The following is a 25,115-nucleotide window of genomic DNA, read 5'->3' as shown; positions in this document are numbered from 1 at the left end:
CCCCCATCTCTCTACCCTTCACACACTCACTCTCTGAGAGGTGTGTGTTACCAGAATCCAGCCCCCTAAAGTAGGTCAGTCTCTTTCTAGCTCTTCTTTCCTTTTTCACCTCTCCACCGTGTGTGTGTCCTACTGAATGCCTCAATATAGAAATAGCCACATATAGTCATATAGTAACATATAACTGGTGGCACAGACAATCACATGTATGAAAAACACATGCACACACATGTGTATCCGGTGTCTGGATGATGTATAAGGGTCTTAATTAGCTAATAAAAACACAGAAGCTATACTTCACGGAAACACACACAAACAAATAATTAGCTCATACAAAATCATTTACATAAACACAAGCTACATGCATACATATGTACACACACACACACACACACACCAGGATGGGAGAGAGAGATAAAGAGAAAGAGAGAGAGAGAGGGAAGAAGAAGAGAAAGGAGGAATCTGGGCCTTTGAAGTGTCATGGCTAAATTAGCCTTTCTAATTGTGGCAGTTCATTTCCGGCCTTTTCCCAAAAGCTCAAGATTCAGAGGTCACATACACCAACAGCATACTTGCGTACTAGAAAGATGTCCACACACACACACACACACACACACACACACACTTGAAGGTATATTTATGAGGATCATTAATAGTGGTTTTATAGATCATTAATAGATGGTTTTCATACTAAAATGATGATATACACTTCCCCAAAAACCTGTGACTTAATTAGGTTTAAAGAAAACTAGATCTGGATTTATATATTTATTAGTATTTCAAATAGTGGGGACCACTTTAAATACAAGTTGGTTTCACCATTTGTGAGGGCATTTCCAACAATTTGGCCCTCACAAGTAGGCTACAGTTCAAGCTTTACACACACTTTCTTAGCTGGGTATTGCTTCTAATAGTAAGACTATTGTGAGGGAATATTAACAAACTAAATCCCGAAATAAAAAGTAATCGAAGTATATTTACTGTAAATGAGTTGTCAAAGCAATAGATTACTTAAGAACAATGGCAGGAGGCAAAGAGAGGTGTCCAGTCATGACATAAGTATCAGAGGCAATACTCTACTACTTATGCATCATGTATATGCTGTGTCTGAGGCCACTCACCCTTTCACTCATTCACCATTCAGTAACCTGCTGAACAAAACATAAAATAAAGCTTCCAAAAGGGTTTTTTCACAGCGATGCAACAGAAAAACAATTTAGGGTTCCTCAAGAACTTTTCATTTTTTCCTAAATGAAAGGTAAAGATCTTTTTTTTTTAATTATTATAATTATTTTAAGAAACTTGTTCTTAAAAATGTTCTTCATGGAACCATAGATGTCAATATACAAGCTTTATTTTTAAGAGTGTGGGTGTACATTTGTTTATACTTAAATCAGAATTCATATCTGAAACAATATCTCATGCATGATTATGTTTGTTTTTTAATAACAAAAACAAAAGTTCTATAGGGCCTTTCACACCAAAAGTGAAATGAATAAGCCTCAGGCTGAAGAAAATGCAAATTCACACCTGTACAATAGAGGGCGCAGCTCAAACAATCCTTTCAGCTGTGCTGTCATTCTGGATCGCAGAAGAATAGGACACAGGAGAAGAAAGTTCAACACTCTTACTTCAGCAATAAAAAAAAAATATATAAAAAATGTAATGTTCATCTAAAGTCACTTTTGCTTATTAGTATGGTTGAATTGGATCATCAAATGTCAACAGCAAAGATACAGTACTGGTTAATAAAGTGAGATTAAATAAGTATATTTGTGTTATTTAACCTATTTAATTATTGCAGGTTTGTGTAATACGTTTGCTTTTCCCTATTTTATTTATTGAAAGGAATACTGTATCTGTTTTTTCTTTTGTTGTTCTTGTTTTTCTAAACATGGGGACAGGAGAGCTGTCAGTCGGTAAATGGGAGAACAAAGTAACTTGCATTAATTATTTGGAAAAGTAACAGATATTTTGTTGTAAATTTAAAAGTAATGTATTAAATTAGTTGCATGAAAAAGTAATCTGATTATGTAACTCGTGTTACTTGTAATGTGTTACCCCCAACACTGCTTCTAAATGACAACATTTAGTACAAACACTGGTTAAATTTAAATCAGAATGGCTCGTAAAATGACAACTGTACAACTAAACACACCTCTGTGTGTGTGTGTGTGTGTGTGTGTGTGTGTGTGTGTGTGTGTGTGTATATATATATATATATATATATATATATATATATATATATGTGTGTGTTGGCTGAGCCCATTATAACAGGAGGAACAGCAATAAAAACAGTTTGTGAACTCCATAACAGATGGCTGAAAAACAGAGCCATGCCTTAACTACACACACACACAAACACACACCAGTTGCGTGTTATGATGGACTAAAACTGTAGGTAGTGGGTGGTGTCGTGAGAGAGAGAAAACGAAATCCGCAGCTCTGTTACTGAGAGGAGAAAGATTTGCTTTGGGAAGAGACAAGCGAGCGCATGAATGCCGTGTGGCAGGTGAGTCTAAAACAGATATAAACTCTATAAAGAGGCTTTTCACACTGACGACAATTTGCAATGACAAAACGGCCGGAAGTCATTCATTTTCCATGAGAGTTGCTGATGTGAGGTGACACAGACCATGTAGACTAGAATTAAACTTCAGGCAAATAAGCAGTGATGCGATGCAGCGAACACCAATAGGAAGGAAGACAGTAGAGGACATGTGATCCACCTCCTGATACAGCTGGAACGCCTACTAGCAACCAGCCGCACAGATACTTGGCAACCTCCGGTGGTTAAATCGCTGTCAACATGAATGCACCTTAAACTGGGAGACGTTACATAAATGTAGAGGAAAAACGCATAAAGTTTTCATCAAAATTTAATAATAAAAAAAGATTTGCCACCATGTGCCAAGCTGCCTGCAAGAACTGAGCGAGTTGTTGAGAAACGATTGTAATTACATCACTCTAACATGATTCATGCCGTCTTTTTGAGGGTGATCTCTTTTTCAATCAAAAAATCCATATTGCTGAGTCATTGTCATCTCTTTTTAATATTCTCATAAGCCTTTGGGAAATGTGCACTTTAACATTAGCACAACAGTGCGGAGATATAAAAGTGCAACTTCCTAAAGACATGCTGAAAGGATTATGATGTGAAATATCAAGTCCAACAAATAAAAAAAAAGCCCACTGACTTTCATAATACACAATCCTGGTCTAATAGAGAATGATTATTAGCTGCACATTATTCCAAGAAAACAAACATTCACACGTATGCATTTAGCAGACGCTTTTATCCTACGTGACTTACATCAAGAAAACAAACCAACAAACAAACATTTATGCTTACATTCATGCATTTAGCTGACACTTTTATCTAAAGCGACTTGCAATAGAGGAAACAAACAAAACAAACAAACAAACATTTCTAAATTTAGCCAACACTTTATTGAAAGCAACTTTCAATAGAGGTAAAAATAAACAAACATTTGCATTTCTGCATTTAGCTGATGCATTTATTCAAAGTGATTTACAATAGAGCAAACAAACAAACAAACAAACAAAAAAAAAATCTTTGCCTGCATAATCTTTCATCAAATGTAATAACCTGCTCCGGCTCTAAAATGATTTTCCTTGTTAGCTGATGCCACCAAGCATTTTTTTCAGCCCCTCCCTTCCTGTCATATAGAGACAGCTTTTCACAATCCAATAACTTCCCGATGAAGATGATCGAATCAAGTCCCGTCCTACATTTTCTCTCATTGAATGCCCTGGATTTAATGTCACGAAAGTAAAAAGAGGTTGCGAACGCTGTCTCATGCTTTCAGTGTAAGGAGAGCAAAGAACAGAACTCACACACACACACACACACACACACACACACACACACACACACACACACACACACACACACACACACACACACACACACACACACACACACACACACACACACACACACACACACTCACTGACACTGCCTGCAGTGATGCCAGCAGCCCAGCATAAGGGTTACCAGGTGGAATTCTCTCTCTGTCTCTCTCTCTCTTTCAATGTGCCTTATTGGCATGACAGGGAATTACATATTTGCCAAAGAACTATTGGCTAAGACAACATTCATACTAAATGATGTAAAATAAGAAGAAAAAAAAAATCATTCTCTCTAAGGTGAAGGATGTGCATTCATTCATTGTGATTGACTTACTGATACTGAAGGATGAGAGCATGAGTGATTCATTCTGTCTGAGAGAGAAAGAGAGAAAGAGAGAGCGAGAGACGATACAGGATAGAGGAGCATCCAATGGCATGGACACCATAAAACATGGAACAGCTTGGCAAATGTGTGTGTGTGAGTAATTAAGTTTCTGAGTGATGATGGTAATATATGAGGGTCTATGGGCATCTCTGTTCCTCAGTACAAGGTGACTCTCTCTCTGAGACACACACACACACACACACACACACACACACACACACACACACACACACACACACACACACACACACACACACACACACACACTGTCTCTCCTCTCATTTTCTCCCAAACTCTCCAAATACATATCTCACATTTATCATTGCCACCTTCCTGTCAATACACACCTGGAAAAATGAGAAACATTATACTAAACCTCACACACACTCATAGACACAAAAAGCTCTAAATATAATGACAATGTAACGCACTGTAAAACTTTTGCAGGATGACCAAATCCCAAACCCTAAGTATTAAAATTCATTCCCATATTTGGGCTTAATTTTAGCAAAATCTTGATGAAATTTTGAGGGCAACAGTGTCAATAGTGTAGGGATGTATGAAACATCTCACACAGAAGTCAATTTCAAATCAAGCAGCTTTCTGTTGCTCAACATGGCGAATCCATGGAACCAACTTGAATCTGTTTGGGGAAGTCATTCACCCTCACACAAGATTGCGTTTGCTTTGATTGAAATGACTGGATTTCGTCTGCGAAAATTCGGCATACAACAGTAAATGTGACAAAACCTTTAAGGCCAATTCACACTGCACCAACAGACGCTGATAGACAGCAACAGACACTTTGTCAGGTTTTGTGGGATCAGTGTGTTACCCTTGTCGGAGTCTGTTGCCGTCTGTCAAAGCTTGTTTTCGCCGACTAGACATGTTGAATTGGCGCTTGTCAGAAGTGATGTACTGTAACCTGGTGATTGTCCGCATTTGTCGACGTCCGTCAGCGCGGTGTGAATTGACCTTTAGGGATGGGCCAGTAAGAAACCAACCAGCAACTGGCCAGAACACCCTAGTAACTACCTAGCAACAGCCTAGCAACCATGTAACAACTTAAGTTTCCGAGTTTGAATGGGAAGTAAGAGGTTTGACTTGATAACAAAAGTCCAGCATAATATTGATCTGAGAGGAAATTACAGTGCGCCAAATAGAATTTCACTCAATTTCCTCTTCAGACATCTTGAGGAGGGTGATGAACAAATGATTGTGCAAGGAACTCAGAGAGATAGAGGGATTGAGAGGCTATGGGGAATGAATGTGTTATGTGTGTGTCCAAGGCTTAGAGTTCATCTGTCTGGAAAACACTAATCAATCAGCCTGATGCTTTATCCAGCTTAAACACACACACAGTTAGCAAATGTGTGTCTACTCATGCTCTTATTCAATCATTTGTGTCCTGATGTCAGAAAGGTATAATGTATCTTTGGTGTCATTTTAGGTAGGATTTTGTGTTTGTGTGTGTGTATGTGTGCGTGTGTGTTTGTGTGTGAGAGAGAGTATTTGAGAGTTCACTGTAATTAAAGACAGCTGATGTGAATCACAGATTATCAAGTTTAATCTGATTCACTAACTCCAATCTACACACACCTCCATAGTAGCTTCAGTGTGATGCCTATGGCATATTTATATTGCATTAAACTGTTTAGACACTCCAGAGCATAATTGTGACCTTTTTCAACTTTCAAATCTGACCTGCCTGCCGGCTCAGAGAAATATTGCATGAAGAAATAAACAGATTTTATTTCAGCAATGCTCCCACAGCTAATAGTGATCATGCTTTGTTTGTTTATTTCTGTGCTGCTCTCAATGATGGTCTGATTTCTGCAGTCAGATGTGTTTGTTCTTTAAGGACAGTGCTTGATTAATGCCTTGCTCAACATATAGTATAATAATAGTTCAACATAACAGTACTAGTAGGTAAGGATGCCCCTCTCAGCAGTATTTTACACACAGATTCATAATACAGAGGTGTGTGTGTGTGTGTGTGTGTGTGTGTGTGTGTGTGTGTGTGTGTGTGTGTGTGTGTGTGTGTGTGTGTGTGTGTGTGTGTGTGTGTGTTAAAGAGAAAGCAAAGTGGTCTAGACTTAACTACATTGCGAGCATGTTTTTATATTGTGAATTAGATTCATAGTAAGTGATAAAAGTAACAGGACAGCTTAAGAGTTACGTATTGTGAGTTATCAGTATATGGACAGTAAATTTGAGTCTGTTTAAGATGCATGATCTCACAAAGTAATAAAAGCACATCTTTATGGTGTATATACTTCCACCAGAAGGAACTAGTACACTGAAAATGGCTACAGTATGTTTATATGAACACTTATAATGCGATTAAAGGCAGTACAGTCAGCGATTAAGTTTGGGATCATATAAACAATACTGTGAGTATGGTAATAATCACAATAACCCTAATCAGAGTAAAAAATGTGGAGTACTGTGGTTTTAAATTATACAGGTATTATATATGTATACGCTGTATGTACGTATTGTGATGTGTTAGTTCTGCAGACAAATGTGCATTTCACTAATGGTCAAAAAAAACTTCTAAAGGAGACATTTTTAGAAATTTCTGAAAAAAAGTAGGCCAGGTACCCCAGAATAGACAAACCTTTTGCTGTTATAGCAGGCAAATAAAGATAACAGTAAATAGCAAAAACAACAACAACAACAACAAAAAAAAAAACATTAAAGTGGTAAAACAAACAAATTTCTTAATGAATTATCTACATGTCATGTAAACATATTATCTCTTAAAATGTGTGGAAACAAAAACTCACCTTTGGCAAAATTAGAAGTATACGTCAATGACATGATGCTGTTTTTTGTGTTTGAAGTTAATTAAAATACAGTAAAAATGCATTATATATATCTATATTTGCATCTTAGATGACATGCAATCAAGTCAAATGCTTTTTTTTTAATTGAGTACTACACAAGATGCTACAACCATCTGGAAAATCAAGTAAAAAGAGCTGTTAATTGAGATGAGCTTTAGGTAGAAACATCACTAAAATGGACAGCAGAGAGGACAGTGTGACAAAGAGAACCACACACACACACACCAGCCACTAGATCCATCTTACTCAACCACATCACCTACTGATAACACCTTGGAGAGGGAGAAAGGGATAGAGAGCGAGAGAAAAGAGTAGGAGGAAAGAGAGCTGATATCTCATTAGTAAAGCGTAAGAGGACATTTCCATATGAATACAATCTCATCTTGTCATGCTTCAGGGATGACACAAACCTATGGACGCGATGAAAGTGCATTCATGGGATACATATCATACACTGAAGCACACAGGTAACATCTTAGCTGTGTCATAGCCGTCAAACCCTTCTGAGCTCATGACTCAAATAAACTCTCAGTACAGCACTGACAGCATGGACCTTAAGTTGTGATAGCCAATTAGATCGCAGCACAACTTCACTTCACTCATTTCTACCTAAATCAACTTTACAGTATAAATCATACTCGCATATTACCGTGAAGAGATAACTAAAATGAAACAGAAAGAAGGATGGAGATAGAACGGGGGACGTGCTGAACCTCCATCATTCTGCTTTGGATGTGGTTGCTAGGCAGCGCACAGACAGCTAACTATAGTTCGGGCCGTGGGGCAAAGGTGGTGTGTGTGTGCGTGTCTGTTGGGGGGCGGCCCCCCTGGCAGGCTGAGAGGATGCAGCTGTTCCACATCCCCAAATACCACCCCACCCACCCCTCATTTCTCTCTTGCCTTGCTACTATTTACACCCTCCCCTCTGTCTCTACTATTAAAAGCTCATTTTTTTTCTTAAGATCCTCAAAAACAAGTGTTGATCATGTTGCCTAGCAACTTGAAAAGTTTTTTTTTTTTACATAGCTAACACGCCCACTGATGATCTGTGTTTCAACTGGAGTCACATGGAGAACTGATCCAGAACATTCTACAGGTGCAGGTGATCACATAGAAAGCACATACTGTATGCGCAGTATGCAACGATAAACCTTCCAAACAGGAGCAGAGTATGAATACTGCCATTTGACATGCTGCTTTTTGGATACTATATTGTAGAGAAGCAGGCATATTCGGGTGCAGAAAGGGAGAATGTTGTGACATACAATGCAAGAGTATTTTAGGCCGTATTTTTTCATCTCATTTTGGATTTTAATACAATTTTGTGTATAAAAATGTCTGGCAGTCAAATAATGATTAAAGAGACAAGAGATAGTTGACCCAAAATGAAAATTCTATCATCATTTACTTGCTTCCACACCTGAATGACAGAAGTTTCATTTTTGGGTAAACTAAAAATGTAAACATTTTTACAATTAGAAAAAGCAGAAGCTAAATTAATAAAGGAATTTACCACCCAAAAATAAAAGTCAGAAAATGAATGATGAATCCCTTTAAATAATGAGTCAATCAAATAAAGGGAGCGATTAAAACTTGAGGTTGATGTTACTTCTGGTTCATTCATCATACTGGAAAGGGGAGGTAAAGTTGATAGAGATACATTTGAGGATTCAATAACCTCTGCAAATGTAGTATGTATTTCATGCATACTGAAAAAGTCATAGATCTTTCCCTGTGGGAATCAGACCACTAACCTTTTGGTTACAAGCCTACAAGCCTTTAACCACTTAACCACATGACCCCTGTGTCACATCTTTCACTCAAACATGTTCTAACCAATCTGCCCAACAGCTCTCTTATTTCGCCTCAGTATGAGTTTTACAATAAACACATGTGTCTGAGCAACACTGCTACACTTTACAGCAAATACACTTGTCACCAGATCAAGACAAGTATACTTACTGTGATGTATCTTAGTGCTTGGAGATCTGGGATAGAAACCAAAAGACACTCAACTGTAACCTTGTAACCTTGAGCACTTAACCTCAATTTGCTCCAGTGGGACTGGCCCTGTGTTTAGTGCACAGAAAGTCACTTTTAGATAAACGGGTCAGCTAAATGACTAATTTGTACAATTAATTGGTAATTAGGCAATACAGCATGAGTTCACATCATTAAGTGGCTCTAAAAACATATATATCTATAAAAAAAATTGCTAAATTAATCATAGAGCGCTTTACAACATATTTTGGACTAGGCCGCACAATGACCACTGCAGCATTACTTTCAACTAAAACTCATTAAGTCTCAAAGAAGTCACAATAAAAAGATGTACTTACCCATATATTTCAATTCAGTATAAAACCAGCACTGATGTATTTACACAGAAATCAAAATAGTTGAAAACAATGTACCATTTCCTCCAAAGCAAAATTATTAAAGGTGCCCTAGAACTAAATATTGAATTTACCTTGGCATAGTTGAGTTCAGTACATGAAAATGACATACACTGAGTTTCAAACTTCATTTTTTTCCTCCTTCTTATATAAATCTCATTTGTTTAAAAGACCTCCGAAGAAAAGGCGAATCTCAACATAACACTGTTGCATAACAGTCGGGATCATTAATATGTACGCCCCCAATATTTGCATATGCCAGCCCATGATCGAGCCATTAGACAAGGGCAGAACGTCTGGATCTGTGCACAGCTGAATCATCAGACTAGGTAAGCAAGCAAGAACAACAGCGAAAAATGGCAGATGGAGCAATAATAACTGACATGATCCATGATAACATGATATTTTTAGTGATATTTGTGAATTGTCTTTCTAAATGTTTCGTTAGCATGTTGCTAATGTACTGTTAAATGTGGTTAAAGTTACTATTGTTTATTACTGTATTCACAGAGACAAGAGCTGTCGCTATTTTCATTTTTAAACACTTGCAGTCTGTATAATGCATAAACACAACTTCATTCTTTATAAATCTCTCCAACAGTGTGTAATGTTAGCTTTAGCCACGGAGCACCATCAAACTCATTCATCCAAATAAATACAATACTTACGCGATTAGACATGCTGCATGACGAACACTTTGTAAAGATCCATTTTGAGGGTTATATTAGCTGTGTAAACTGTGTTTATGCTGTTCAAGGCAAGCGCTAACTTCGGGGGTGGGGGAGCACGAGAATTAAAGGGTCCGCAACCTATATATTGGTGCATAGTTAATGATGCCCCAAAACAGGCAGTTAAAAAAAATGAATTGAAAAAAATCTATGGGGTATTTTGAGCTGAAACTTCACAGACACATTCAGGGGACACCTTAGACTTATATTACATCTTTTAAAAAGACGTTCTAGGGCACCTTTAATTCACGTACACAGTACCAAGACAAATGGTGATTGAAAATGGCCCACCACTTTTTCAAAATAACCAACATCATTTAACATTGGTATTGCTATTAACCTGTTTCAAAGAAATATTATTTTGCTTTCTATTAAGTTAATGCCATATATGCTTGAATATACTGTAAAGATGCTTGAATGCTATGTATTTGTAAAGTACCTGCAATACTTACAGCATAAGCAAATGTACTTGACTTCCTTTGTGATTTAGAACAAAATAAAAGTAAATAGATGAACTTAATGTTTGTAACCAACCACAAAGGTTAACGAGAGGCCACACGGGGTGAAGAGAAGGTTTTAAAACCACAAGCGGACATAGATGAAGACTACAGTAAAGAAGGAGAAGAGTATAAGAAAAATGACAAATAGCATATGAGAAGGCGGAAGGACATCCGGCTATTGGACATGAGTCACAGTGATTGATATACTCCTACAACAGGAAGGTTGGATTAATGAAATGGAATTCCCTATTATATAAAAAGTATAAAAAGACGTGAAGCGGTCCTCAGATGCTGTCTGCAATAAGCTTGAAGGACACCTGACACCCTATCGAGGGACCCTTAACAGCATTGCAGTTTCATTATAGAGCACTTAGCTCAGCTGATTTTAAAGGGTTAGTTCACCCAAAAATGAAAATAATGTCATTTATTACTCACCTTCATGTCGTTCCTCACCTGTAAGACATTCGTTCATCTTCAGAACACAAATTAAGATATTTTTGATGGCTCAGTGACACCACCATTGAGAGCAAAGCCACCGAACCTTTCAAGATCCATGAAGGTACTAAAAACATATTTAAAACAGTTCATGTGAGTACAGTGGTTCTACCTTAATATTATAAAGTGACGAAAATACTTTTTGTGTGCCAAAAAAATGAAATAATGACTTTTCAACAATATCTCGTGATGGCCGATTTCAAAACACTGCTTCTGAGCTTTACAAATCTTTTGTTTCTAACTAGTGATTCGGATCTACCAAAAGGCTAAACTGCTGAAATCACATGACTTTGGTGCTCCGAACCACTGATTCGATTCGTAAAGCTTCGAAGCAATGTTTTGAAACCGGGCATCACTAGATATTGTTGAAAAGTCATAATTTTGTTTATTATATTAAGGTATACTCACTGTACTCACATGAACTGTTTTAAATATAACTTTAGTACCTTTATGGATCTTGAGAGGTTCAGTGACTTTGTTCTCAATAGAGGCCTCACTGAGCCAGCGGATTTCATCAAAAATATCTTAATTTGTGTTCCGAAGATGAATGAAGGTCTTAAGGGTGTGGAATGACATGAGGGTAAATAATTAATGACAGAATTTTCATTTTGGGTGAACTAACCCTTTAAGTTTTATTTATTGTATTTTTTATTTTATTTTTTAACTTCTGTTGCTGTAAATTTTTCCGGCGGAAGGAAGGCTTTTAGAAAAAGTTTACTTCATGAAAGTTGCATTGATACATATTTCTGGCTTTAATAATTGTATTGTGTGGTAACCATTTTATAAAAGCAATAAGGTACTCGAGGCTAGTGCTGTATCGTGAATAATTCACAGCTTATTGATGATACAGCACAGCCTCGAGTACCTTATTGTTTACTTAAAATCTGGTTTTGAATCAGTGAATGTCTTTTAGTTTTAATAGTCAATACCATCCTCCATAGAAATAAAAACTAAATTCTCTGTAACTTCTCGTATATATAAAAAAAGTATTTATTTCATAATAATTTCCAAATAATATAAAAAAGAATGTTTAATGGTAAACGCTGTGAAGAATAGCAGTCAAGCTGTCAATTCATAAGGTAAGAAGCTGTTTTCTTCAGGTCAGCCAGCTGAATTTAGCATATCGAAGCCTCTCTTCCATTGACATCCATTCAAAATGTGACCACATCTTCTAGCTCTCCAGTCACACACTGGACGAGAAGCACCACATTTGTATCATACACCAGAAGTGTCACTATGTACTCACTTTCCCAACTTAAAGGCGGCAGTCCAAAATAGTGATTTTAATCACTAGCATATAGGCAAAAGTTCACTTTAAGAATAAACAGTGACAATCAATGAGCTTGAATTTATGTGTCCGCCACAAAACGAATTACAGAAATCTGTAAACTACAAGTGTGCATATACTTGTAGAAAACAAATTTTAAGAACGTGGCCAAAAACAACCATTTTTGCGCTTTGTTTTGCTGATGTTGAGGCTCCACTTTGGAGAACGTGATTTATTTATTATTAATCATAACCTGACAAATTTGCTAGTGAGTTGTCTGTATAAAAGTGAAAATCCTCTGAAATGCAACTTGATGCTTAATACAGTGCTGTCTGGATTATGGGTGTGCACAAATAGTCGAATATTCGAATATTTGATCTGTAATTAATATTCGAAAAAATAAAACTAGTATTTGAATTTCACTATGTTGCTTTGCTGGCCGTAAATGCAGTGAATCCATGATAAATTATTTATTTTATTTGATCGTCACAAAATGTTGCCTGCCTCGCAAAGTTTGGAATTACTTGGATGAAAATGATCTTACACAATGGAATTACTTTTGATCAAATTAATTAATGAAACTAATGAGAAAGCACATGAAATCTAAACACCCGTCAAATGAGGAAACACAGCTGTCCATCACTGCATTCACGACAGGTAAACGCAGCTGTAAGTTATCCCTGAGTGAGCCAATATGATAACTTATCTGATAGCAAAATGATTTTGAGACATGTGCTTCCTTTAAGTTTCGTCGAGGGAGATATATTTAAGAACAGAAAACAAAGTGCTGATGTTAGAAACTTAGCTTAGCATACCATTATGTATTATCGTTATCTTTGTGAATCAGCAATATCTGCAGCTCGTTTTCTCACCCGAGCATGTGGATATTATTGTTTTTCTCGACATGAACATGTAAAACAATATAAACACGATTACCATATACTGACTCAAGTGTATTTATGTACGTTACTATAACTTCTTTAGTGTTTTTCCCGTTCACGCTGCTTGAGCTTAAATGCTTTTGTTCTTTATATTTTTTGTTCGCACATATTGTTTAATGCTTTGAACTCAAATTAAACCTTAAGATAATTTAAGCTTGTTGTGTATATTGGCTAATCGTAAGCTTGTTCAGAAATGGTTACAAAATCTTGATGAATATAAAAAAAATAACAACGTCTTTCTCATTTAACGCAATTTAAATAAACGAATATTGGAATTTTTGTTTATTACAAGCCCAAATATTCGAATACAATATTTTGGAAAAATGCCCATCCCTAGTCTGGATTTTGGATCAGATTTTACTGTGGGCGGTGCTATCCAGCATGATGTCACAGAAATAGAAACCAAAAAACCAATAAGCAGCAAAAACTCTACTACCAAACTCCAGGATGTATTCACACATCACAATCTCTCTCAGCGAGGTGACCTACGAGTCCAAATGCTCGCTGTGAAGCGCAGAACACCATGGTTCATAAGGGCTCCGCCGCCAGTCATTATTGCCCCGATGAATTGATTCAAGACCAAACGTCAAGTCACAAGATTAAAATTCAACAGTCCTGTCAGAATAAGTGACTTTTCGTCCTTCCCTTGAGGCCACCACTGGAGGAGGACAAGGAAGACGACGCAAGGTCATTCTGAGCTCATTTTGATTAGTGTGTGAGGAGAGAGAGAGAGAGAGAGAGAGGGAGCTCTTAAGAGTGGGAGCTGATTCATTATTCATAGTTCAGCCATCGTTTGTATTAGAACATCAGCTTGTAGCTACCGGCCACAAAAACTGGGTTACCTCCCCCGAGTACTGACAACAGGAGAAAGAGGAGGAGGAGGTGGAGGTGGAGGAGGAGGAGAAAGAGGGATGGAGAGGTGTAAGACAAGTCCAGAGGAGGTGAGGAGCAATGTGTCACTAACCTGCTTGAATTACAACCTCACACCTACCCAAGTGTCCTTCACAAACTGTGGTCAAGGTAAGGAGAGAGAGGAGAAATGGCATGAGAGAAAGGGAGCGATTTTTCTTGCTCGTCCTCAATCTGAAATCCCAGAGCTGTGTGAGTGAGTGAGTGAGTGAGTGTAGGACATGCTCATGTTCGTGGCGGCGTTCGCTTCCCTTCCTCGGTTCTTTAGGACATACTGTACCAGGTTGCATGCCAACGGATCTCGGGCACGTCGGTGATGATGTAGCTGTTCTACTGGCCACAGGACAAGTCGATCAATGCAGTCAATATGATTTCATATGTTCTGAATGTTTAATAAACAGCAGTCTGACGCAGGTGGGCGTTTAGTCACATGCTGTTACGGTACTGTGTTCAGGCTGATAAAATGCCTCCCACTGCTCCCATAATGCTTCTGTGTCTTTGTGTTTGGCATTAAATATGCATCTGCAGAGGAAACTCACATAACACAAAGTACATTTATGATTTACTATTCATTTATTCCCATTTAAGGGTCATAACTCTGAGGAGGTAAATGAGGGTGAGGGAGGTAGGGGTTAGTGGAGGGGATGAGCTTTCAGATTAAATATTCTTTAGCATTTGTGGTATAATGTTGATCACTAAACAATCATTTTAACTTGTTCCTGGTCTTCCTAATTTAATAATAAAAAATAAAAAAAACAATAAAAAAAAACAAGGTTGCAATGAGGCACTTACAATAGAAGATTTTTGCTTTTTCTTTTACAAAATGAGCTTAACCCAGACTATTCCTTTAAAGTGCCCATATTATGTTTTTTTTTTGTTTTTTTTGCTTTAATATTACCTTTTATGCAGTGAATGTAAAAGGTCAGTGAAGTTGTATTAAAGATCAATGTGCACAACAAATAAAGTAATTGCCTCCTAATATTGTCACAAATTTGCGTAATGCCAGTTTATGGTCTTCATTGGCTGACCGCAAGCAACTTCTAATCTGACTTGCCCTCAAGGTCTGTTAAAGGAACACTCCACTATTTTTGAAAATAGTCTCATTTTCCAACTCCCCTAGAGTTAAACAGTTGAGTTTTAACGTTTTCAAATCCATTCAGCTGATATCCGGGTCTGGCGGTACCACTTTTAACTTAGCTTAGCATAGTTCATTGAATCTGATGAGACCAATAGCATCTCGCTCAAAAAAATGACCAAAGAGTTTCAATATTTTTCCTGTTTAAAACTTGACTCTTCTGTAGTTACATCGTGTACTAAGACCAGGAGATTGGCTGAATGGATTCGAAAACGGTAAAACTAAACTGTTTAACTCTAGGGAAATTGGGAAATGAGCCTATTTTCAAAAAAAAGGGGGAGTGTTCCTTTAAGTAATAGAAAAGTTTTGTTTGTGTTGTCAATATGTCGAGAAGACGCTGTTTTCAACGCTGCGAATCCACTTTGCATGCACTTCAAAAGGATGAGGAATTGACGCAGAAAAACTTAACGGCATCACTCATATTACTGTGTAACAAGCACTGAGGAAGCCTCAGCTGAAAGTCAGGTATGGTAATGTGCATTTTGTTTCCAACCCATGTTGTTATTCCAATCACAACAGACTGGCCCGTCTGACCAAACCGAGCAGAGTAGGCCAGCGGAAAGGAGGGGTTTAGAGAGACAGAATCTTCAGACAATCTTCAGACTCTTTGGGCCTGTTTCTACCTGGTAATAAGATACGTTTTGGTCAATCGGATCACAATGGGACACTAAATACAGGTGTAAAAGTGTGTGAAACATTTTGACCTTGTCCACTTTCGACCACTTCCAGAGGTAGTTGAAAACGCATATGACCGGATTGCTTTCATAATGTGAACTCATGTAGTCGAATGTGTTTGAACAGCCACTAAAGACCACCTACTCTCTGCCTACAGACCGAAAGCATAAATATTAAGGGAAGAGCGCTAGCCAGATGGAATTTAAACTTTGTCGGCTGAAGACTCGAGTTTGGTTTGAAGACGAAAAAGGTACCAAGCATGATGTTCTCTCACATTCCTGATTTCTAACACACACACACTCACCATGTTCGGCCAGTCTTGCGGTTGTCAGAGCAGAAACGAAAGCTCCGGGCGCGTTCATATGTAAGTTGTGCAAGCTTATTTTGTCCATTAGATTGAAAGATCTGAAAAAGACCATACATTTACCCGCCCATAGACCCTCCCTTTAAAGAAATCTGGACAGAAGTGGTTGAAAGTGGACAAAAGAGATGGATTAAAATACCAGGTGTAAACGGGTATGTGTCTCCCTTGTCCACTTGTGATCTGATCGACCATCTTAATACCAGGGGTTAACAGGGCCTTTGAGAAATGAGGTGATGTGCAATGTATATTATGAAAAAAACAGTGTTTTTGATATCTAATGCATGTAAATCTATTGTAGGAGACCTCCAAAACAAAATTAGAAACCTTTAAAATAGCATAATAGGGGCACTTTAACATCCATCTTGAGTGATGCAATAATAAATGGTCAGTGTTGAATGTAGGTGTAAATGGGTCCAACACAATTTTGGATCTCATCACTTACATTTGTAGTGTCCTGGGCCACAGCGGAACTCATATTCCCTTAACATTCAATCGTCCACAGTTTAAAACTTAGACAGCTCTGTACTGCTTTAAAATAAAGCAATTGTGTGATCTAAAAATATGGCCCAACATCCATATATATACACACATGCACAAGACTTCACAGAACATCTTCAGTAAGCCTGACATCAACATAGCGACAGATCATATGAAGCAGGAACATCTGAAGTTGAGTTAATACAGCTGCTTGACTAAAATAACAATGTTATTTTAGCATTCCACTCGACACCACTCGTGGTGAGATTAAAATTCAAGCATATTTGGGAGCAACACTACACTGACTTTTTTGTGTTTTCCTTTTTTTTTTTCGCAGCTTTTTTTGTGAAATATCAGCACCACCCTGCTTTCAAGTCCAAAATTGACCATAAATGAACATCCTTACTTAGCGTGAGGCCACATAAGACAAACCGGAACCCAGTGATATATACAACAACCACAGAAGCAAAAGATCAAATACTTATTATTGAAGAAATTGAGCCCACACACATACACTGCCATAAATCAAGCTTCCTCTCACACATGCTCTGTGCAACATGAACATCTGTTGCATTTGCCATGTGTGACCCCCTTGCAACAATGCACAATGTCAACACATGCACTGTCCTGCTCTGCTGAAAATTGAAGATTATTTTCCTTCCAAATCTGTGATGTACAAAAACACATTTTCGAAATCGACTAGTCGTGGGTTATCTGATGGGGTAATCATTAACATTTATTGCTGTAAAATCTACATATATGGTAAAAAATTTCAGATTTGTGACATCAAGAAAGCTTATTTGAACTGAAACACCTCTGATTTGTTTAGTAGAAAGCTAGCTTAACCCCACCTCCCTAAACAAACACACACCGGGGACAGATTTATGCACAGCTTTAAATGTCAGCAAAGATCTCATATGGAGGAGCGAGAATGTAAAACAGAAACCAGAGAAAACAAAGAAGGATACTAAAGATGTGCATGGATTTAATCTTGACAAGCAAGTGACCTCGCCATGGATCACCAAACAATAAAGGTACAACAGGTGCTAAAGATGAACAAATAGATGGGACACTGCTCAAATATTTACACACACAGAGCCCAGACACCTCTCTAGATGTCACATTCTTTCATTACCACAGTACCATATGATGGATGGATGGATGGATGGATGGATGGATGGATGGATGGATGGATGGATGGACGGACGGAAGGATGGATAAATAGGAGGATAGGATAGATGGCTAGATAAACAGAATGGTTTACAATCAGACAAATGGTTTAGCCTTTTTCAAACCTTCTCTTTTTCTCTCTCAGGAAAAAAACAAAAGATGAGGCATAAAAGAAAGAGAGAAATAGTTGTGAGCTCTTTAACAATGACCTCATCTAGTGGAGTGGAAATTTCCTGGTAGGCATGGTGACAGCAGCAGCAGAACTAAGAACATTCAGCAAGATGAGAGACACCGAGAGAAACGGACCCCAACTCACTGACACAGCATCACAGAGAAGATCATTCTCCTTTATCTTTCTCTCTCTTTCTCTCTATCACACGCACACATTCACCGCAGATGAAACACAACTTCATACATCTCTGTGGTGTCACAGAGAGCACATAACAGAGATATGCTTGTGTTGTTCTAGCCAGGTTTAAGCTACACTAGGCTGCAGTGCTCAATGGAGCAGGTAGAGGGCACTGTGGAAAGAGAGTGAGAAGGAGAGAGAGAGAGAGAGAAAGAATTGTATGTGGGTCACTCTCTGCACTAGTGATGTTTTTAGCTGTCTTAAAATACTGCACCATCCCCACAGAGCTCTGACCCTTTCCCACTCACTCCACACACCTTTACCACACACACACACACACACACGTTACACCTTGCACAGATATCTTACACGCTCACCATGGCACATCTTTATGGCACAGGCTCACTGTTGCGGGTGCACATGTGTTGTGTGGGCTGTGTATTGCAGTAAAGAGAGAATGGATCTTTTCTAAATATGATGTTTTTGTAGATGAAATGGGCAGAATGTGAACTGGCCAGTCGCCAGAGTCTCAGCGACAGCCGTTTTCTCACAGCGCTCTAAAAATAAAAACGCCTTTATTTCAAATCTCACCAATCAGACATATCGTGCTCGATTTAATCACATTCATACACATATATATACTCAATATAAACATATACCTACTCAACACACATAGTTCCTTCAGTCACGATGCACTTTTTTTGCCAAGCTTGCTCTGGTGCAGAATCTACAGTGGACTATTATATATATATATTTATTTATTTATTTAATAGCATTGGTTTGTATATACGTTATTTATATTAGTTCTTTTATCATTTTTATGTATGCAGTTTTTATGCTACTGTATTTATATTATATGCTGTCATATAATTTAAACTAATACAAGTATTAAAAACAAATATCCATAAACCCACATATATACTCAACATGAGGATAGGATGATTGACTAGTCGTTATGTATATTTGTTTTTTTAAAGTTGAGTTTTTATAGATTTCTTCTTATATTTTTTTAGCCATGATGCTTTAACTAGCATGCAGTTAGACAGTTTTTACAAAACTTTTGGAAATGCTGTATTTTTTTCTGCTTTAAAGTAACGCCTCTACAGGCATACAATTAAGGCAAATGTCTTTTGCCGTTATGTCACACATCTCACACTGTTTCATAGCATCTCACTACGAGTGTTGCATTTTTAAGACATGTCAAGTTAAAAATAGTCCAGCTTTTACGCGTCCTGAGACTCTTGCATTCTGTTCCATTCTGTTGCACTCCATCTAGCTGTTTTTGCACACAAGAATATAAATGCTTATATAAACGCTCCTCAAGGAATATGTCCAATCGGGGTCAGGTAAGCCAAAACCCAATTATACAGGTTTTCTTAAGATCAATCAGTCGACTACTTGTTCAAGCAACATACCTACTAATGATGCTTCTTGTTTGGAATAGGGCTGTCAAAAGTACTGACTTTGGTACCAAGTCGTTACATAAATTTTAAAAAATTAACAATACCAGAATTTCCCCCTAGCATTTTGAGCACTTTTGAGCGGATTCTTAAACACCTCTGATTGGCCATTTTCAAATGCCTGCTTTCAAATGCTCCTGTGTGTATCTGTGCAAGTGTTGATCATTGTAGCCAGTCACAGACATATCTGTTGCGCACGTGAACACAATGGCCAATCAGAGGTGTTTAAGAATCTGCTCAAGAGCGCTAAATGCTAGGGGGAAATGCTGCTATTGTCACATTTTTAAAATTTAAGTGCCGACTTGGTATTGAAGTCAGTACTTTTGACTACCCTAGTTTGGAGCAAGAAAAAAAAAATATTTGCAGATGTGAAAAGTGTTAACAGATATCTTGATTGTTAAGCCTAATAAATAACTGTGTGAAGTTCCTTCTTAATTAAAGATGTTTTTGACACCAGCCTCCTTTCATATTTGCTGTCTGGCAGCTGATGAGTTCCTGTCAGACGCTGCTCCACAGGTGTCAGCATTCCACTGACAGAAATGGTGTGAAAGCGACTCTTCCTTGTTAGAAAATTCAAATGCCACAAATGCAGCTTGACCAGTAACTTTAAGTCTGAGATGAATGTGTTAGACCTGTTGTAGCACATGGGTATTATTCAAATCTGTGAGGTTGAACGTGAACATACTATCTGTGGAAGGGAGCAACAGATAAGTGGATAGTTAATGAAGAGTTCTTTATCTCAGAGTAAATGCACCTTCTGCTTTGCAGGTTGGCTGCATAGTTACTGTGTTACCACGGTAGCTGTGCATTTTACCATCACCAAGGATACCATATCCATGACAACCTCTACCCATCAAATGATTTCGTTCATAGCCCATAAGAAGAGGGGTGTACTGAATGCATCAAATGAAGGAAGCTGTACTTGTGTCACTTTAACATGCCTATAGTGAGCAACATTCAGGTTCTGGAAGTAAAAATCCAGCTCATTTTCTCCATTAAGAAATTATTTTTAAATGTAAATATAGACGTTTAATGACAGACATACCAGCTTTGAGGCAAGAAGTCAATTGCGAACGTTTAATTGCTGAATTCCCACTAAAAAAACATTTTTTTTTTATTTGAATATGAATCACATAAACTAAATGGTCCATTCCCTAGTTCCATTAAAATTTATACAAATTTTTTTTAAGCTCTAGTTTTGTTTGTTTGTTTGTTTGTTTGTTTTTTTATTCATTTTAAATTATTAATTCATGATATGAATAACATGTAAGCATTATTAAATTCAATTTGATGGAATTTTACTGTACTAAATTCAATTCGTAATTAAAAAAAGTGTAGCTTCATCAATGAGAGAAGACAATGTTACCATGGAAATGATAACCTGGTTAAAACCCACTCCCATTAAACACTGCAAATGATGTAATCAAGTCAGTAAAAGTCCATTTCCATGAAGAATTGCAATTGACATAATTGAGTCGGTAAAACCTACTCCCATGAAGCATTGTAAATTATGTAATTGGGTCTCCTTACACTTTCCAGCAACTTGTACCTTAAAATATTAAAAACAAAACTAAATAGCCTACAATATATAATTTGTATATGCTTTAATATTTTAAAATACATTTCAAATATATTGTATTTTATACTTTTAATAAATAAACAAAGGGCAATTTAAATTTTTTATTTAGTATACTTATTTTTTATATGTCATTCTCAAATGCTTCATGTGGTGCAGTTCATTGCCTCATAAAAGACATTTAGATTAAAAGTTTATTTTTAAAAAAAGTTGAAAGTGATTCATCAAAACGATTAATCTCCGAGCTGATTGGTTTAATTCAAATCATCTTTTTTTTAAATGCCTATAGAGAAAATAATTAGGAAACATACTTTTTGCAGAACCAAGGCTGCTGCAAATGTAAGCACAATCACTGCTTGGCCATGAGCTGTGTGCCTTCAAAAGTGTGGACATATGATTTCATTCACACATTTGTAGGTTTCCATTATGTATTTCCCAGTAAAGAACGAAATGTAGCTTTAGATCTCAGAGCTGATGGGAGGATGGATTAGTGTTACTCAGCTACGGCATGAATCTCTGAGAGGTCTGAGAACTCTTTCCACAGCCAAACATCCAGATTACCCACATACTCCATCGTTCTGCATTCATCCAAGCTGAATGTACTGTACATTGAGCACTGAAGCACACAGGCTGTTCTCAGGCTTACAGAGCTCCAGTCTATTCTAAGTTCAGCAATCTGCACTTCAATATCTTCAAAATTCAATATAAGTTCTAAAATGCAACTGCACCTCACAAGTTGAGAGCCAGTTAATCATTCAACCAACAGCAATTACTATCATCATCATTATCACAGCCATAACATCACCACTATCCCCGATATCTCATCATTACCACAATATCATCAGTAGCTGAACCACAATCACATATCCATCATCACTATCAAATAATCACGACCAGTGTTGGGGTAAGCGCATTAGAAGTAACTTGGGTTGCGTAATCAGTAACTAGTAAAGTAACACATTAACTTCTAATCAGTAACTAGTAAAGTAACACATTACTTTTAAAATTACAATAAAATATGAGTTACTTTTTAAAATCATTAACGCAAGTTACTTTGTTTTCTCATTTATTGACTGACACCTCTCCCGTCCCCATGTTGAGAGAAATTGAGAGTAAGGTGCAGAGGTGTTGTGTGTGCTGTGTAAACATGGTGGCTACTGTAGTTCTAGACTAATTGAGCATGCATTTACTCATCTCACTTGCACAAAAACAGATTCAGTATTCTTCAAAATTAATAAAAACAGTGAAATGCAATCTTAGAAATTTACGTAAACCTGTAATAATTAAAGGTTTTGTTTCATACATTTTTGCAATATTACTTGAAACTGTCTTTACTAACTGATAAAAGACTATTTATTAGGTGCACTGAAAGGAATAATATTAATATACATCAACTGTGCACGAGGTAGGGCCTTAAAAAAATCAGCCAATCGTTTACGCGATCATCGCGTAAACGATTGGCCCTCTGGCTTGTCAATCACTGCCATGACGTTCCTTGTGCGAGACGTGCGTGGCTGCGCGCTCCAGTAACTTTCCACACTCCACAGGCGCAACATGCAATGTTTTTGTCAGGAGACAGGAGAAACAACTGCAGATTATGAGTTACCTGCGGTGAGTCCGACATAATGAATCCACTAACACGACACAGCAAATGCCGGTGGTAAACACTCGTGTTCCAATACGAGTGTTTACGAGTTTTGAGAGGCGTTCCTTCGAAGGAGGGGGGTTGTTCTTACGCATGCGCTCATTTCAAAAACTCAGTAACAGTCTTTGGTATCTCAGTTGATGAAAATATCCTCTTTAGCACCTTTAAATGTTAAATTACACAAATATACTTTATGTATTTAATCTCACTTTATTAACCAATATCTTTGCTGCTGACCTTCGACAATCCAATTCAACCATACTAATATGCAAAAATGTCCAAAAGATTTGGGTTTCATTTTTTGAGAGTGTTTAAGAGTGTTGCATCTCTTCTGCATCCTATTTTTCTGCAATTCAGAATGGCAGCACAGCTGAAAGGTTTGTTTGAGCTGCGCCCTCTATTGTACAGGTGTGAATTTGCATTTCCTTTAGCTTGAGGCTTTTTCATTTCACTTAAGGCCAAAGTAAACATCACTTTTTAAGCATATGCGCAGATCGCACATGCACATTTAATTTTTTTTTTTGCAGTAATTAGTTTATCCACAAGGTGGCAACAGTGCCCTGGGGGCGTCGATTCACAAGGTACTCAAAGAAAAAACGCATAAACAGAACAGACAGGAATGCATGCAACAGCGACACTATAGGCCAGAGATTGTGCGAAGAGGTTAAAAAGTACCCTCATTTGAACAACTCTAGCATTAAAGAAATCAAAAATATTTACATGGGTTGTAAGTTTTGGCGAGATGTTGCTCAAAACTGTGCATGTTTCTAATGCCTGTGTATGCGCATGAGTCAAATGAAGTATGCTTTGCAAGGCAGTGCGTTCGACTGTGCGCATAAAAAATGAAGTATACTTTCTGCTTTATGGAGAGCAAGGGCCTTTACATTTTCCAAAAAAATCATATTTTTTGTTTTTTGTTATTAAAAAACAAACCACCCCAGTCTAGGTGAGGAAAAGTAACGCAAAAGTAACGTAGCACATTACTTTCCATAAAAAGTAATTATGCAATTGGTAACTTTTTTAAGGAGTAAAGCGTATTACTTTTAAAAGCAACTTTCCCCCAACACTGATCACGACTATCATTACCATATTGTCACTGCCAATATCATTCTCAACACTTCCATCATCACATTACCACCGTCATCATCACCACATAACCACTATCAGCAATATCATGACTATCAGCAATTAGTATTATCACAATTATTAATTAATTCATCATCACCGCCACCATAACCATTATCAACCACCATCACAACCAACACCATCTTCATTTCTACTATAATTGCCAAAATCATCATTATTGCCACCATCATTACTATTACATTACCATCACAACCATTTTCATTCTCACCGCTAACACCATAATCACATATCCAAAATCACCACTATCATCAAGATTATCAGCATTATTACATTATCAGCACAATCACATAACATCCATAACCATAATCATCCCCACCACCACCATTACCAGTCACAATCAGTATTATCCTCGCCATTACCATCACCATCTTAAATGCTACCATCATCACAATATTCATCTCCGCCATCATTACTATCACATAACCACATCACATTGATTTTCAACCTCACCACTAACAATATCATCATATATCCGCATCACTATTATCAACATCACAACATTATCACCATAATCACATCACATAACCATCAAAATCATCATCACCATCACAACCAATATCATCTTCACCACTAACACCCATCATCATCATCATCATCACATATTCACCATCACCAGTCATTACCATCACAACCAATATCATCCTCACCATTACCACCACATCACCAAAATCACACAACCATCACAACTCTTATCATCCATACAATTATCATATTCATCAGCAGCAGCAGCACACCACAAACATTATAATTAAAAACATTAAAATATTGATCATCA

The 25,115-nt window shown here is 37.3% G+C and overlaps 1 protein-coding gene across 15 annotated transcripts in view; it reads right to left on the bottom strand.

The window, feature by feature from the left end:
• cacna1c (calcium channel, voltage-dependent, L type, alpha 1C subunit) overlaps nt 1–25,115 on the bottom strand; it is a 152,720-nt gene that overhangs the window by 60,616 nt on the left and 66,989 nt on the right. The gene's annotated exons all lie outside the window — the stretch shown is intronic.

Source organism: Chanodichthys erythropterus, chromosome 8 (assembly GCF_024489055.1).
Source record: "Chanodichthys erythropterus isolate Z2021 chromosome 8, ASM2448905v1, whole genome shotgun sequence".
Taxonomy (NCBI): Eukaryota; Metazoa; Chordata; class Actinopteri; order Cypriniformes; family Xenocyprididae; genus Chanodichthys; species Chanodichthys erythropterus.
Note: the sequence above shows the minus strand (reverse complement) of the source record. Positions and strands in the feature narration are given on the sequence as shown.